The 15,271-nt window shown below is 45.1% G+C and overlaps 1 long non-coding RNA gene across 2 annotated transcripts; it reads right to left on the reverse strand.

Annotated features, from left to right (window-relative positions):
- Positions 1–2,273: 2,273 nt before the first annotated feature.
- Positions 2,274–9,661, reverse strand: Gm34627. 2 transcript variants are annotated; one of them, XR_385583.2, is made up of 4 exons: positions 9,583–9,621; positions 8,246–8,290; positions 7,179–7,333; positions 2,274–2,571 (listed from the first exon to the last, which is right to left on the reverse strand). It is a non-coding gene; the product is annotated as a predicted gene, 34627 (long non-coding RNA). The 2 variants fall into 2 exon arrangements; XR_385582.4 differs by lacking the exon at positions 8,246–8,290 and having other exon boundaries at positions 9,583–9,661.
- Positions 9,662–15,271: the final 5,610 nt, after the last annotated feature.

A 15,271-nucleotide genomic window follows, 5' to 3' on the forward strand; every position in this document is an offset into this window, starting at 1 on the left:
AAAAGGGATCTGGCTAACTGGGTGTTCTCAACGCAAGGAAAGTTCATAAGACAAACCCAAATGAGACCATTAATACTGCCAGGTACAGGGCAATGTCTACAACAACGACGATACAGAATAACCCGTGGCCTGGAGAGGTGGCTGGGTACATAGAGTGTTTGCTAAGCAAACAGGAGGACTGGAAACCAGAACTTTAGGATCATATACATTCCAGATGAGCCTGGCAGCCCACCAATAATACCAATACTAATTAGGCAGAGGCAAGGGGAGCTCCAGGGCAAGGTGGCTTGCTGAACTAGCAAAATCAGCGTGCTCCAGATTCAGCTGGAAACCCTGTTTCAGTGAATAAGATGGAGGCAATAAGACATCCAGTGCCAATCTCTCTTTCCCACATCCACATTTGCTTGGTCACACAGGAGTATCCACATCCATCCACATGCATGCATACACAGCCCCACACGCATACACATGTGGGAGAAAAGGAAAAAGGAAAGAATAAAGTAGGTAGACATGACGTCGAGAAGCAATTTAAGCAGGGTGGATGTGTTTTCTGTCCATCCCTTGTGTGTTTGTTTCTCTTTCCTAAGCTCCACTGTTCATTAGGGGAAAGTTCAACTCACATAAACTTTTCATGTCTTCTTCAGATATCCTCACCTTGAGATGATGTAGTGAGTAGGGTCTTGTGCACAAATCCCTCAGGGTTTGGAGTGGGGTATGGGTGTCAAAGGGCACAGGTGAAACAAACCTGGCTGTGCACTGATTCTTGTAGGGTCTAGGGTTTTATGGGGTGCTTCTACTTTTGGGGGGACTTGACAATTATTCACAACAAAACTACAAAACAGCGCATCAGGAACTATGGGTTCTTCTCAAGTGGAGGGCATTACATATTAACTGAATGCGTACACATGCCTTTAAGATGGGATATGCATATGCACTGTCTAAGATACCCCGAGAAGGCACTGGGTATTTCAGATGCTGAACACAGATTTTCCTAAGCTCTTGCCTTCAGGCCAAATTCTGCTTTTCCTGGACTATGGCACTGTGCAGAGAAAAATTATTTGAGGGCAAGGTGGTGAGAAGTCTTAAAGGCCCCATAGCCGAGGATGGGGTAGGGCTGTCTCTTCTCCTGTGATCACTGAAGGCCTCTTATATTCAACAGACACCAAATCTGAGAGGTCCTACCATGGCCAAGGCCATATCCCCTTTCTTATGTTCAGAGATGGAAAAGGAGGATAATCAAAGTGCTTAACTCACAGGGTCATTAGTACCATGAATGTGTTAAGGTTTAGTCCAGTGAGTTGTTAGCATCGGGCATCTGTGCTTTACTATCAGAGTTAGTGTTTGCGTTGGAGTTAGTGTTATGGGTCAATAGTTACCAGTTAGTCAGACACACACTATGATGGATAGGTTGTTTATAGACAGAGAGAAGACATGGTTTTCTGAATATAAGACGGGGAAGGAGTACCAGGGCTAGGAATGAGCAGAGAAACTATTTGAGGATGCAGCTGTGTATAATTTAGGCAGGGTGTGTAGGGGAGGGGAGAGATGTGAACCAGGAAGCAAGGCAGGGCTGGATGGATGATGGTGGGCCTGGCATGGGGCAGCAAAGTTGAGACTTGAAGCAGGAGGCCCCGAGGAGCCAGGGAGTGACCTGGTCCAGGGAGGGGCGAGATGAAAACATACTTCAGGAGGATTAGGCTGGCATGAGATATAAAGTGTCTCGGTTTTGGGCAGGTTCAGACCAAGGGTCGAGAAGTCCCTACAGAGCTGGAAATTTCTAGACTTCCTCCAGCCTCAGGCTCCAAGCTACATTTTTGCCAGGCTGAGTGGGAATCCTGGAGTTTTCCATGGGACCCAACAATTCATCTTTGTGTCTTCTGTTACCCTCAGCTTTGTTTTTGTGTTGCGTAACATTTCCAGGTCTCAATATCCCAAGCAAGCTGGAGTTTTCAGAGGTTAAACTCTAGAACCTACCCAGCCTGGGTGGCATCTCTGGAAGCAAAAAGAGACACCCCCCTTTTGACCAGAGATCCTTGTAGACAAATGGCCTTAGCTGACCCTGGCTGTTCTTTGGTTCATATAACAATACTCCTCTCCTCTCTCTAGTCCTTCTCCCAACCTGTTTAGACACAAGACTTACATAAACCTTCTCCACTCCCCTCTGCTTCTTCAGGTGGAACCTTGAAGAAAAAAAAAGTTGTTACTAGGCCAAGGAGCAAGGTTTGGAAAGACACGATGTGCTGCCAAATCCAGGAAAGCAAGTTAATGAGAAGGTGAGACTCTGTCCACCCACTTTCTTTCATTGGCGGAATTTTTAGGTAACAAACATAGCTCCAGGCAGGTGTCTGTGCCCCACTCCCATGCTGAGCAGGAGCTGGACCCGAGCTGCAGGTCCCACTCAGCCATTCAGTGGCTTCATCTCTGCACCATCTCCAGACCCCTATGTCCAATTGCACAGCAGTGATCCAGGTCCTTCCCTCTCGAAGTCCTTTTGAGCTCTAGCTTTCCAGGATGCCCTTCTACGGGTCAGTGTGTTGGTCTGGATGAGTCCTGGGTCTGACCAGAACTACTCTGAAAGGGAAGATAAAGAAAGAGCCTTAGAAGAACTAGCTGTCCTAACAACAGGAGACCCCGTACTCACATACTAATGTGCACTCATGAGCTCATGTGGAAGTATACATATAAGCAACACTGGTGAGCACATGCACACACACACACACACACACACACACACACACACACACACACACACAGCATGCATGCATGCACGTAAAATAAAGCTTATAAAACAAAACAAAACAACACCAAGAAGCAAGCAAGCAAGCAAGACCTAGGGTTTTTATACATCTGTTGTGGGATTGTTGTTGTTGGTCTTATTGTGTTTTGCATTTTTGGTTTGAGACAGGTTCTCACTATGGAACCCTGGCTGACCTGGGGACTGCCTGCCTATGCCTCCCAGAGTGCTGGGATCAAAGGTGTGTGCCACCCATGCCCAGCTGCTGTGGATTTTATAGGTCGTTGATGGCTGGGTTTTGGTTATGAGTTTAACACTGCTGTTGAATGCAGAGAGCCTTTTAAATCGAGCATCAATGAGGGGTTGTTTTGTTACTGAGGGGCTGGACATGGGTTTGCTTAGGACTGAGATTTGCTTTCTGTTGCCTCCCTTGTTCTGAGCGCAATTGCTTAGCTAGATGTCGATGGCCTTTCACCATGGGTTTCCTGTGAGCGTTACAAGCTGAGATTGGCAGGTGCATTGAGGAGGTGGGCAAGGGGAGGGGCGACAGCACAATGCTGTTTCCCTATTGGTGCTAAGTGCTGTTCCTGTTTAATAAGTGCAGTTTTGAACTGGAAGAGAGGAGGTGTGAAAACACCACACGAGTCCCCTAAAATAGCCTCTTAACAACCAAATCAGGAGTAGAATCTGGTCTCCGTTCAGGAAACAGGGTGCTTGGATGTCCACTCCCCTGGGGCTCCTTAGCCCGTCTTTCCCCTTAGGTTCAAAGGTTCTTCATAACCTTTGGGTCCATTGACTTTACTTCTGATAATATCAATGACCTGGGGACATCCACCTTACATATGAAGGACCCCTGTCGGCATGAGTAGTTGTCTATTAACTGTCACCATGTAGTCAGCTTCTCTGGCAGAGATGATTACAATCTAAGTCTAGAATGCTGGGACCCTTTAATACAGTTTCTCATATTGTGGTGACCCCTAATCTTTTTTTTTTTTTTCCGAGACAGGGTTTCTCTGTATAGCCCTGGCTGTCCTGGAACTCACTTTGTAGACCAGGCTGGCCTCGAACTCAGAAATCTGCCTGCCTCTGCCTCTTTGTTGTTACTTCATACCTGTAATTGTGCTACTGTTATGAATCATAATGTAAATATGTGTGTTTTTGATAGTCTTAGCCCCTATGAAAGGGTTCCTTGAACCCCCCAAAGGGGTCGTGCCCCACAGGTTGAGAACCAGTTCTCTAAAGAGCCATTTATGACCCCCTCTTTGGCTATCAGGCTTCTAAAAGAATTTCCCTAGGAATCTCCACATGGGAGAAGAAATAGCCAAAACCCCAGGGACATCCAGAGGAAGACCTAATGTTTTGTGAAGAATTTTGCAACTTATTAGATGACTTCATAGAGAGTTGGCGCTGAGACGGCCGTGGGCAGAGGCCACACCTTGTCTGAACTATTCAACTATGCATATCTTTTCTTTTTTTATGTACCCTCACGTATGGAATTTGAAATCAAACTTGGATGTAGTGGTCACTGTATTTCCTTTGTCCCTCTTTCCATTGTGGCCACTTTGAATAAATCTCCATTTTAATTTGGCTCTTTTATTTGGCTTGTTCAGGATAGGTGGCCAAACCTGGCTAGTTGGGGGCTCAGGTTGAAACCCTAATCTGGTAATAGTAACATATGTCCTGAGTCTGGACCTGTACAGCCATGCTCAGTAATGAAGAACAAGCAGCATATTGGATCTCTCCTAAGGGGTGAATTTCACCCCTGCTAAATAAGCAATAATTGATCAAACAAGGACTGGCTGCATGCTTTTTATGCTCCTCAGTATTCGGGGGCAGCCTCCTCTTTTTCACTACTCCAAATTCTCATTCTGACTTGAGCTTAGAGTTGTGTTTACTCCAGACTCACGCGGTTTCCCTTGATTATTATTGTGTGCCTCTCCCTCTGAAGCTGAAGAAATAGCTGATCCTTACGTGCTTGTGGAGTAAGCAAAGAAGTCACATGACTGGATCAGTACAAAAATGTATTCCGCTTTGCTGTAGTCCAGTGAATTTGAAGCCATGGATATTTTCCCTTTTAAATGTACAGTTCATGTTTAGAGAAAGGAACGCAACGATGTATCAATTGCTTGTATACTTACTGTCAAAGTAGCAGAAGTTAACATTTAGGCTCAGTACTTTTGAATTTCCTTCTTTCTTGAAGAAATGGAGCATTACATTCATTTCCATCTCTACTGAGAAAACCAGGGCTGAGTGGCCAGCCATGTGCTTGCTGTCTAAAATGCACTGATGGGGACTGGAGAGATGGCTCCATGGTAAAGTGTTTGTTCTGCAAGTATGAGATCTTCTGTCTAGACATCCAGAACAACATCTAAAAATATCTAGATGTGATGGTGCCTTCCTGTAACCCCAGCAGGGGTAGGAAGGGAACAAGTGGATCCTTGGGGCTGTCTGATCAGCCATTTCAAAGAATCAGTGAGATCCATCATGAATGAGAGAACCTGCCTCAGGAAGTAAAGGGAGAGGCTGGAGCAATAGCTCATGGTTAAAAGCACTGGCTGGTTCCAGCTCTAGCAGCAATCTACACGGTGGTTCACAAGCCTCTGTAACCCTAGACCTAGGATGTAATGTGCCCTTCCAGTCTCCAAGGATACTGCATGCATGCATGGTGCACAGACACACATGCAAGCAAATACCCAGGCACAAATTAATAATAATGATGATGATGATGATGATGTAGATAGATAGATGATAGATGATAGATATGTGATAAATAGATAATATAGATGACAGAGATAAATAGATAATAGGTGATAGATAGATACCTAGATGGATAGATAGAGATAATATAGTTAGATAGATATAGCTAGATATAGTATAGATAGATAAATAGATAGAGATAGATAAATAGATAGAGATAGATAAATAGATATAGTATTGTTCAATAGAGATAGATAATAGATAGATAGATAGATAGATAGATAGATAGATAGAATAGTATAGTATAGTATAGTATAGTATAGTATAGTATAGTATAGTATAGTATAGCTAGCTAGCTAGATATGAGTGTGGTAGCACATCTGGGAGGCAGAAAAGGTCTGCAAGTTTGAAGGCAGCCTGGATTACAAAGCAAATTCCAAGGCTACATAGTGAGACATTATCTTTTAAAAGTACATATATAAAGTAAAGCAGAAGCAGAAATAAGGAAGGCACTGCCCGTTGGCTTTTGTCCACATACACGTACACACTCTTACTCACATGTGCACACATATAACCAGGGCCATACAGAATACACACACACAAAGTCTAAGAATCTAGGGCCAACGAGATGTCTCACTGGGTAAGGGCACTTGCTGCTGAGCTTGATGACCTGAGGTTAAGCCTTGAGACCAGCTCTCACAGATTTTCCTCTCATCTCTACGTGCATGCAAGTGTGTGTGCGCGCACGCAGGAGTGTGCATGAGACCAGTAGAGGGGTCTTTTTGTCCATTGTCATCACTGTCTTCAAATCAGCCATATCAGGCACTTGGAACTTGTCCCTTTCATATACTTCCTTAGAAATCCCTCCGTTCAATGTCACTTTTCTCATTTGGACTGGTTAAACAATTCCCTGGACTGTTCTCTAGAAAGACAGATGTGTGAATAATTAACTCAACCTCATTAATCAGTTGCTACCCCGGTTTCTAAGCTTCAAAGCTGAGTTACTTGCCCTTAGAGCATAGAATTGGTTTATAAATGGTGTATGCATTCATGTATGCTAAAGGAAATTATACGTTTTATAGAACTGAGAATATGTAAAGTATATAAAATGTACTGTGAAAAAAATTAAGAAGATAGAGACGACTTTTTAAGCAAATTCAAAGAGCTTAAAGTCTTATTGTAGATAGTGTTTTAAATTTTTTTCACTTATAATTATTGTGTTTGTGTGTGACTGTGTGTGTGTGCATGTGTGTATCTGTTCATGTGCATGTTCCACAGTGTGCATATGGAGGTCAGAGGGCAAACTTTCAGAGTTCACGTTCCACTGTGTACTCAGAGGCTCAAATTCAGGTAGTCAGGCGTGCACAGCAAGCATCTTTCTACACCGAGGGATCTTGCAAGCCCAAGTGACATCATATCGATACTCTTAAAAGTCATTGCCTTCAAGGGCAAAGGTGATGTCATAAAAAAGCTCGTGCTTAAGTCAGCTTAAGTCAGAGAGCAGCCTGCAGAGTTCTGTGCTGCTGACACCGTGCTCATTGCACTAAGCCTGGAACTATGGGAAGCTCACAGATAACCAATACACAGACAGTTCCCTGAAGACTGTAGTCAAGGAGACGGGTGCACACAGCTAAACAGACCACAAGCCAGCGAAGCAGATGCTGTGACAGTCACTTAAAGGACATGCTGTGGGTGAGACTAGGGAGCTGGGAGTAGGTGCCAATACAGCAAAATTCCTTGTGCTTACCAAATGGTCCATCCTCACTGTCAGATGGCAGGGGCATGCAGGACACAGTGGTGGTCTTTGACTTGGTTATGAAGGATGAAAAGACTTCAACAGGAAGACAAATTGGGGATGAAGATGTAGGCAGTGGAGGGAAAGGAGAAGCAGTCTAACTGGGGCTGAAGAGATAACCAGAGGACACAGTGTTGGATATTTTCACTGAGATTAATCAACAGTTCAGTCTTTGGTCCATCAGCCCCTCCTCCACACACACATCCCCCACTCGTTTTTTTGAGGTATGGTTCACGTGTTCCAGGCTAGCCTCAAACTCACCAAGTGGTTAGCTGAAGATGACCTTGAACTTTAGACTCTCCTGCCTGTACTTCCCCAGGGCTGGGATGACAAGTGTGCACTGCCCTGCCTCAGGTGTGCACTGCCACGCCTGGCTTGTGCTGTTACTAGAGATGGAACCCAAGGCTTCTGGTGTTCTGGGCAAGCACAGCCTGGCTCACATCCCCAGCCCTGGTCCACTCTTGTCTCTTTCCACAGTGATCTATCTAGTCTTGGTCCCAGCACCTTGCTCAGAGGGAGTGGTCACCGATGACCTCTCCGCTGTTTACCTGGATGGACCCTCCTTAGTCCCTCATTCCTTGGCCTCTTGCTGATGTCACTTGTCACGTCAACCTTGATGTCGATGGCCACACTGACATTTGGGTCCCTTGTGGTCTTCATCTGTAACATCCTGTCCACCGCTGTATTCTCTTTGTTTTGTTTTGTTTTGTTTTGTATTTTCGAGACAGGGTTTCTCTGTGTAGCCCTGCCTGTCCTGGAACTCACTCTGTAGACCAGGCTGGCCTCGAACTCAGAAATCCGCCTGCCTCTGCCTCCCAAGTGCTGGGATTAAAGACGTGCGCCACCACTCACGGCAATATTCTCTTTTATCTATGTTCAGATGCCTTTTCTCTGTCAGTTCTTCCTCATCTTACATCTTTATGAGCATGTCTCCTGCAGTCTTAAGGACATGCCCTCTCCTACACCATGCCTGAATTGTTCATATCTAACTTTCAGGTCTCATCTTAATTATTACTCACCTTAGGAACAGTTTCCCCAAACTTTGCATCTGTCCAGTAATGAGCCTAGAGATAAAACTTTATCAGAGATAAATGCCTGAGTACCCAGCTGTCTTCCTAGATTAGCCCATGCCATTCTTTAGTTTCTTTTTTTGCATAACCCGATTATAAATGTAAAAGTCATGTTTACCATAATATTCCCAGCACTTAACACAGGCTAATCAATATCAAGTTCTTAATAAATATTCAATGAGTAAATATGTTATTCAGGCAACATCAAGAATGCTGGGTTGAATAAGTAGGGTTATATAGGAAGAAACAAGAGAAGAAATAGGCTGGATGAAGAACTTTAGCTTTCCACTTCAAACATTTAAGGCTATTCTACAGATAAAACTGCTATTTAAAGTTGTGGTCCAGTCTTCCTCTAGTAACATGCTTTGTTAGCTGGTGTAGTGTAACCAATTAGCCAGTTTAGTCAAGGGTTAGCAGGGTAGACTACACCACAACTGTAAGAGCAGCAAGACAGAAGGACTGAACAGGGATGGTGCCCAAGAGAATGCTGGGAGTTGATAGCGAGGCAAGGCCCCATTCGGCATCCTTTTCTGCCCTGTTATCATTCACTAGGAGAAAAGAGTGCCTAAGGAAAGCCAGACTTAGAAGGAAGAGAGGCAGAGAGCTCATTTCCTGATGCAGAATCAGCCGGCAGGATATTAGTCTATAGCTCAGGGGCTCCCTGAGCAGGAGCTGTGGATTTGAGAGATATTTGGGAAGAACTATTAGATGAAGATGTGAGGGTTGTCAAGGAAAGCAGACAAAGGGAAGCGAGTCAAGAGCTAGGCATGTGTATGAACTCAAATAGCAACAACAACAACAACAGCAACAAATGCCATGTATACATGGAAGAGCTCGTGGCCGAAATGACAAAGGAAACAAATGTTTTAAACTAAATTAAAGAAATGATCACGTTTAGATATTGTGCTTAAAATCTTCAGGAGGTGAAAGGTGATCTGGAAGCTGACACCGAGCAGGGGCAAAAAGAGAGCATGTCACAGTTAGGTTTAGTGGGTAGAAGGTAACATGGGGATGATCAGAGAACCACTGAAGTGGGGGAGGGGTGGTGATATCTTTGTTCTTCAGACACAGAAGAGCAGAAACAAGGACTCAGGCATGCGTCGTGACAGGGTTAGAGGCTTGGTTAGGTAGAAAGTTAGGTTTCCATGTGTCCGGGGAGCGGGGAGGAGAAGAATGTGTTCAGGGCAAAGATCCAATGTATAAACTTTTATGGCCAACAGAATGAGGGCTCTCAGCTACAGAGGAAACACTTAATCCGCCTGTAAATTTCAGTCCGTCATACTAACCTGACATGGCAGCTGGCGTCATCGGGACATGAGCAATGGTTCCAAGCAGAGTTGATTGTGCTTCCTCACTCTAATTATTAACCAGTCACTGTGTTAGCTCATTCACGTTGAGAAGCCTCCCGCCTCACTACCCATCTGTATGGAGACTTCTTTTCTACGAAAGAAGTATGCTCATTCCAAATAACATCAAGTGTCCAAATCATTAGTTTTTACTCTTTGTTTTCATATGCTATGGGTTAAGTGCAGAGCTATTAAAATACAAAAAAAAAAAAAAAAAAAATCTGGAATGAGCCCTGACAACTGACTTGATTCCAATCTTATCTGCCATTTTCTGGCTACATCATTGGGAGACTTACTTAACCTCTCTTAGGTCAAACTACATTATTGGATGTTTCAGCCCATTCTAATTTTTTTTCTTTTCTCAGCCTTTTCAATGTGTATTTACTACTTGAACGTTTTTCATTTAAAAAACAAACAAAAAAAATTGAAAAAACTCCCAGAACATCTGCTATGTGTCAGCTACTGAAGGAACACAATGTTTAAGACCTAGGTTCCTCTCATGAGTCCTAAGCTTGCTTTAGTAGGCAGTGACAGAAGGACAAACTGGTCCATCCATCTAGATAAACTTCGGAAAGTGACCGTGTCCATGGGAAGTCCTCCTTAGACACTGTGACCCTTGAGTTCAGCCTCAGAGAATGGATCCAAGTTAATTGTAGGTGTGGAAGGTTGTGTTTTGACACAGGGGACAGGCAAGTGACAAGAAGGCACTGAGTTCAAGGGCACAGTATATTCTAAGTGTCAGTTGCCAGTGGCTGAACATAGAGGAGGGAAAGAGGTTAGAGAAGCCAAGTTCAAAGCTCAGACTATGCATACAGTATAAGGTTAAGGCACTGATCCTATAGCTATGTTACCTATGAATGAGTGGTCGTTCTTGGGCAAGGGACATAACTCAATAGGTTTTTCGCTTTTCCAGCTGTAAAGTGGAATTGAAAATGGTATGGCATAGCGACCTCACATAGAAGTATTCAAAACAATGTCTAGGGCACGGTTATGGTTATGGAAGCCTCTTGAAGGGCTCCAGCAAGTAGAGATTTGAGTTGCAGGCAGAGGCAAGCGAAGAGTGGATTGGAGAGCCGTGGAAACGGGAGTGGAAAGATGTTAGAAAAAAAATACAGCCTGCACTCAGGAGAGGGTATGGAGATACAGGTGAAGCAGACGGCTGGTGTCAGTCTTGACAGCCCATCAGGTGAAGATAGGATGAGCGGTAACTAATACCCAGAGTTCTACTTCGAACACATAGTTTTCTGTTTGTACCCTAACTACATGCACGCGCGCGCACGCATGCGCGCACGCGCACACACACACACACACACACACACACACACAGATACATACACAGACAGACAGACACACATAAACAGACACACACACACACACACACACAGAGAGAGAGAGAGAGAGAGAGAGAGAGAGAAATGACTATATCATAGGCTTTGGGGCAGGGACAGGTGGGCCTAGGTACAGAGTCCTAACTTTTATCTTGCTTTCTCTCTTTCTTTCTTTCTTTCTTTCTTCCTTTCTTTCTCTCTCTCTCTCTCTCTCTCTCCCTTCCTTCCTTCCTTCCTTCCTCCTTCCTCCCTTCCTTTCTTCTTTCTTTCTTTCTTCTTTTTCTTTTTTCTTTTTTCTTTTTTTTTCTTTTCTTTTTGTTTTTTCGTTTTTTTGGTTTTTTTGAGACAGGGTTTCTCTGTGTAGCCCTGGCTGTCCTGGAACTCACTCTGTAGACCAGGCTGGCCTTAAACTCAGAAATCCGCCTGCCTCTGCCTCCCAAGTGTTGGGATTAAAGACGTGCGCCACCACTGCCTGGTCTACTTTTATTGATTTTTTGATATTTTCCTTCCCTCACAAAGAAGTTGACAAACAGCCTGGCAGAGCTGTGAGAACTGAATGGAGACTGAGTAGGAACCGTGCCCTGGATGGTGCTTGGCTCTCATACCTCAGATCCTCAGGGAAATGGGCTGGACTGGGGCCTAGAGCACTGAATCCCCTGGAAGGCCCCTGTTGACAAAATCTCTCCCCAAACCCGACAAAAGCATCACAAACTGTGTTCTTCCCAGCACCTACAGGAGCTACACCTTAGAACACGGATGTTTCCCAGGTGTTCTTTTACTGTCCTATTTCTAGGAACCCGGGACTCGCACTTGTTTGAACTCTAGGGCGTTTAAGAAGTCACTGATAAGGCAGAGCCAGATGGAGGTGGGATGAGCAAGAACTGCTACTCTGAAGAGAGGGACAGGTGCACAGAAGACTAATGGCTCAGTAGACAGAAAACCCACCTCTATCTACAGATAAGCCAGGTGACAACATTAGCCTCCTCGGCAGCTGTCCCCTCTTCTGCTGAGACCTATCGATTGACATCCTAAATGTCACTGTGAAATGTTCAAGGGATACTCCCCACTTAGCGTAGCTGCTGAGCCAGGGAAGGCAACTGAATGTCTTATTTGAATGGGTTGCCTGGTGCTCTCCAGAAAGGTTCCAGGCTGGGACGGAACCTTCCCAAGTGAAGAAACTCACTTCACAAGCCTCCAGTCCCCGCCCTGCAACAAGCCTGTTTGTTAACTTGAACTTGCGGTGACACACACCGAGTTCATTTCCAGTTTGCGCTCCAGGGCAAGTCCTTGACTACACAAAGAGTGAGACAGTTGGGGAATTTGTGGACTGTCCAGTTAATCAGATAAAACCCGAGAGAGTCAGAAAGGCGACTTCTTGGAAGATGTCAAAGTTTTACTGAAAACAGCGGAAGTGTTCGCAGCTAATTGGTGCTTTCCTTCCACACACCCCGCACTCCCTACCGCCCCCTCCCTCCCCGCCTCCCATCCCTGTCCAGTCCCCACCCCCTGAAGTTTGTCTTTGGTAAACCCCAGCTACTTCTCTCACTTGTCTCTGAGGCACAATGGGAGTCTTCATCTGAATTCTAGGGAAGAAAAGATATGACTCCTTCTAGCACGAGTGAGCTGGATTGTAACAGGGAACGAATTGATTGATTTTTCCCCCCCTTCATCTCAATGAACACACTATGTAGCCAAACCAAGGCTGATCAACAACACTCAATAAAAAAGGAGATTCAAACTGAGGCCCAGCTGAGCCCTACTAGACCTCCACAATGCACGCTGTCATCTGCTTCTTACATGTCATCACATTTAATTATATTAATCTTCGCCATAAGTAATGGAGGGGATTATTATGAGCCTTGGTCTAGCAACTGGGTTCAAGGTCACTTAGCTAATATGTAACTCTAAATGTTACAAGTTTCTAAGCCAAGGATATGTCCTTTTCTCAGGCCGATGCTGTCCTGCTGGCCTTCTAAAATGTTAGTTCTCTGCCTCTTGTTCTGTGCCTACCTCAGTGCCCCACCCCCACTCCTGCTCCCCCCCCCCCCATTATTCTGATCACATTTACATTCCCGGTCTCCCATTCTCCTGATCCTGTGTGCTTACATCAGCTAGAAATTATATGCAGGACTTTTAAAGAGTTTTTTTCATAGTATTGCCTTTTTGCATATATATATAGTGTTCTTTGTTTGTTTGTTTGTTTGTTTGTTTTCAAAACAGGGTTTCTCTGTATAATAGCTTTGACTGTCCTGGAACTTACTACAGACCAGTCTGGCCTTGAACTCACAGACATCCTCCTGCCTCTGCCTGACCTGTCAAGTCCTGGGATTAAAGCTTGCACCACCACACCCAGCTGCTTTTATAGTTTTTTTTTTTTTTAAGTTGTGTGGTGTGCATGTTGTTGTGTTTTATAAAATAGCTGTGGTATAATGTTTGGGGATGGGGAACATTTCAGCAGGCCTCTGCCAAGGCATACCCCTTGAGGAATCAGTCATACCACAGGCTTAGTATAAAAGGGATAGGGGACCTGGAAAAGGGGCAGAGGCAGAGAAGGTGGGGGACAGAGGAGGACAGAAAGAGAGAGAGGCCAGCTGGGAACATGTTGGGGAGAGATAGAGAGAGGGAGGAAGGGAAGGAGAAAAGAGAAGAGAGAGAGGGGGAGGGAGAGGGAGGAGGAGATGAAGAGGAAGGGAGGGAGGAGAGAGAGAGAGAGAGAGAGAGAGAGAGAGAGAGAGAGAGAGAGAGAGAGAGGGAGGGAGGGCAAGCAGTCCTTTTTATACACCAGGTTGGCTCACACTTGGCAAGCCTCAAGCTGTTGCTAGGAAGCTGTTGGATGGAGCCTAAAGGAACTGCCAATAGTGTGTGTACAGATGAGTTTGTGTGTGCGAGTCTATGTGTAAGCATGCAGAGGCCAAAGATATCGTTCTATATGACAGGGCCTCTCACTGAGCTTGAAGCTAGTCATTTTCCCCAGGCTGGCTGGCCAGCAAGCTTTTGGAATCTGCCTGTCTCTGTCCTCCAAAGATGTGGTTACAGGGATACATGGTAGTGCCTGGCAATGCCTGGCTTTTTATGAGGATTTGAAGTCAGGTCCCCCTGCTTGCATAGTAAATGCTCTTACCCACTGAGCCATCACCTCAGACTCATCTTATTAATTGTTTCAGTGTCGCTGTATCGTGGACACAAACATATGCATGTATATAATAGGGGGAGAGCAGATTATTCTGGCATTTCGAGATCCTAGCCCAGTGCAGGTGGGTGGCAGTATTAGCAAAATCACTCTGATCTGATATCTGTTTATTCATGTATTCTTATCTAAGTGTTGGAAGAAGAAATGGCACGAGAAAGCACAGTAACTTAGTTCACAGTCACAAAGCTTGGCAACTCCTAGCTGGGTGGTGACACGGGCTGTACCCCTATCATTCAGGAGGCTCAAGCAGAAGGCTCCCGAGATGGGAGCTAGCCTGGGCGTTGGAGTAAATCCCAGGGTAACTTTGGCTTGTGTAGTGAGTTCTTGTTTTGAGAGACTCACGTCTGGGGAGCCAGAGCAGTAGCTCAGTGGTTAAATGTACTTTCTGTGAAATCATAAAGATGGGAGTTCAAATCCCAGAACCTGTGTACTGACATACTGGGGAAAACCTATAAGGCCAGCTCTGGAGGGAGGTGGAGGCAGGAGGATTGCTGGAGTTAGTTGGTGTCTTAGTCAGGGTTTCTATTCCTGCACAAACATCATGACCAAGAAGCAAGTTAGGGAGGAAAGGGTTTATTCGGCTTACACTTCCATACTGCTGTTCATCACCAAGGAAGTCAGGACTGGAACTCAAGCAGGTCAGGAAGCAGGAGCTGATGCAGAGGCCATGGAGGAATGTTCTTTACTGGCTTGCCTCACCTGGCTTGCTCAGCCTGCTTTCTTATAGAACCAAGACTACCAGCCCTGAGATGGTCCCACCCACAAGGGGCCTTTCCCCCTTGATCACTAATTGAGAAAATGCCTTACAGTTGGATCTCATGGAGGCATTTCCTCAACTGAAGCTCCTTTCTCTGTGATAACTCCAGCTGTGTCAAGTTGACACAAAACTAGCCAGTACAGTTGGCTTCCAGCGCAGACAGGAAAATTTGAATCTTGATTCAGAATGAGATCCGTCCTCAAATGAAAAGCCAGAAAGTAACAGAGGAGGACACTCAATGCCCTCAGTGGGCACGCGCACAGGTTTGTGTATGTGCACAGAAGATGGTATACTATTACCATACTTGTTTGTTTGTTTGTTTGTTTGTTTGTTTGAGACATGGCTTCTCTGTAT

Source organism: Mus musculus, chromosome 17 (genome assembly GCF_000001635.26).
Source record: "Mus musculus strain C57BL/6J chromosome 17, GRCm38.p6 C57BL/6J".
NCBI classification, from domain to species: domain Eukaryota; kingdom Metazoa; phylum Chordata; class Mammalia; order Rodentia; family Muridae; genus Mus; species Mus musculus.